General features: G+C 41.4%; 1 long non-coding RNA gene across 1 annotated transcript; it reads right to left on the reverse strand.

Annotated features, from left to right (window-relative positions):
• Positions 1 to 600: 600 nt before the first annotated feature.
• On the reverse strand, positions 601 to 1,288 carry LOC119889810. The gene is made up of 2 exons (XR_005442162.1): positions 1,225 to 1,288; positions 601 to 885 (listed from the first exon to the last, which is right to left on the reverse strand). It is a non-coding gene; the product is annotated as an uncharacterized LOC119889810 (long non-coding RNA).
• Between the last annotated feature and the right edge of the window lie 1,250 nt (positions 1,289 to 2,538).

Consider the following 2,538-nt stretch of genomic DNA (forward strand, 5'->3'; position numbering starts at 1 on the left):
ATACTGTATGTGCAGCGGGTGTAGTGATACAGCCATCTCTCCTTTACTTCTCCCTAAGAAGGGAGGTTGAGGTATCACCCACCAAGCAGACAGCTTGACTCCAGGCCCTCCAAACACCCCAAAAGAGGTGGGGGTTTGAACAAGGCCTGCGCATTAAAAACTTTGTTTCCCCTCTAAGTGCTGGTTGCAAAATAATCAACCAGACAAACCACCGTTTCCTGTAAGCGTAAGATAACAGACGCAATCTTATGACTGTTAAAATGACAATTTAACCTTGTCCAGATCCACTGAACAAAATTATAAACGCAACACTTTTGTTTTTGCCCCCATTCATCATGAGCTGAACTCAAAGATCTATGACTTTCTCTATTTAAAAAAAGGCCTATTTCTCTCAAAATCTGTTTTAGTGAACAATTCTCCTTAGCTGAGATAATCCATCCACCTCACAGGTGTGGCATATCAAGATGCTGATCAGACAGCATGGATATTGCACAGGTGTGCCTTAGGCCCACCACAGTAAAAGGCCAATCAGTAGCACAGTAGGACAGTGTTACGACCCCGGCTCTCAGGCCACAACAAAGAAGGAGGATGCAACTCAGGTTTACAAAGATTAACGTAAATTTATTTAAAACAAAAGGCTAGCGTGGCAGAGCGGTGTGGCAGGCGCAAGCATCGACACTGGCGTCTGGGCAGGCAGGCCTAAATAGGTTGGGCTCACTGGCAAGGTGCTCCCAATCTCCTTAATTGCCTGCAGGAAGAAACACAGACAGCACACAGTACAGAGGCCCAACACCAAGACCTCTTGGGGCCGTCACAGACGGGTCTTGACCAGCCGATAAGCACTGCTTCGGTTCCGCTGTATATGTTCCCAACCAGCTTTGAAACCTAGAATGGAGCATAGTGGTGAATTATTAATCTGTAACAATTTTTTCTTTCATACGTAACGTTTAAACTGTGCAACTTTATGTCCATTGACTGCCTGGTGGGTATCTAACTTTTGGTAGGGAGGGTGGGGGCACTTCAGGAGCAGTGTTTTCTGTGAGAGATGTTAACTCCCTTTGGGGGGAACTTTGGACAAAACTATTATATAACACAATAAAGGAAAGGCAAGATATGCTGTTGTTGTATGTATATGATGTTAGCTAAAGTAGCAAGAGAGTCTTATCGCTGAAAACTGTTATTGCCTCAATATTAAATAGTGCTTCACCAAATGCCATTTCTCACCATGACCCACAGTAGTGATGAAATCATGTGAAACCAACATCAGACTGCTGTGGAATAACCATACGATCACTCTGCTGGTTGTTTAGGACCTTTGGGTGGAGTTTCTTCTGCAAGTACACAAAATGTAGTGCAAACCATCAGGTGAGAGGTGCTGACATCCTTGGGATGCATGACTAGATATACACAGGGTTGGGGAGTAACGGATTACATGTAATGGCTTTACATAATCAGGATACAAAAAAGTTACTGTATTCCATTACAGTACAAAAAATAACGACTTAATCAGATTACAGATACATTTTGAAAAAATGGGGATTACTCATAGGGATTACTTTAAGCAGAAAGTTTCCATGAAAAAGAAAACGCAGTGCTATTTGCCTCCATATATGTTTTTTTAACAGTAGATGGTATATGTACGTGTTTCTGTAAAAACACAAAACTGGGGAGGGACGTATCGCAGGTATTGATTGGCGTTTACAGTCGCCAGTAGCGCCGAATGTGTGTTTACGCCCCCATCCCATCCCATCGTGCAGACTCCGGACTGGTTCCAGCTCTCAGTGAGTGGACACGGCAGCTGGACCTGGACCGAGCACAACCTCCGAGACCAACAAAGTCCATTTTGACCACTGGCAAAACAGTTCCTGAGGTGTTTTTTTTGCCGGGTTTGAATTTTGGCACCCCGGGGCTAAGTAAGTTAATAGAACCACTAGCAGCACGGCTAACCAGGGCTAACCAGCCACAGATACAGGCAGATAGGTTACAGTTAGCGGTTTAGCAAAAGTAAAGCTAAATATATCCATCAAGAAGCTCTGTGTAAATCATCTCAGTCGTGGATTCCCTGTTGGTCTCTGAGGCTGTGTTTGATCCTGTTCAAGCTCCCCAAGCCCAAATATAAATTAATGTAAAAAAAACATGGTGCTACGCAATTAATCAAATTTTAATCTCAATTACGATTTTGGCTTCTACCAATTTACAACAACAGTAGTCACCATTATTAGATAAATTCATTAAATGAATTTATAATAATTAATAATAATAATAATAATAATTTTTGCCATTATCAAGCATCAACACTTCACTTAATACATGAAATAATAGATAATATTTTGTTGTTTGAAACTTTGTCTCTGCCTTTTTTCTTTATAGGTTAATGCTTTATTCAGTAAAGTTTAATTTTTAACTTGATAAAAATACGAAATAGTGTGGTCGCTTGCTGGTGAAGAGCACATTATGACTTTTTTAGGACTCGAAACCCAAAGTTTAGGCCTTGAGACTTACTTGTGACTTGAAAAAATGACATGGTCCCAACTCTGA

Source organism: Micropterus salmoides, unplaced genomic scaffold (genome assembly GCF_014851395.1).
Source record: "Micropterus salmoides isolate LMB-PRFRI ecotype aquatic unplaced genomic scaffold, ASM1485139v1 Ms_hic_scaffold_6, whole genome shotgun sequence".
NCBI classification, from domain to species: Eukaryota; Metazoa; Chordata; class Actinopteri; order Centrarchiformes; family Centrarchidae; genus Micropterus; species Micropterus salmoides.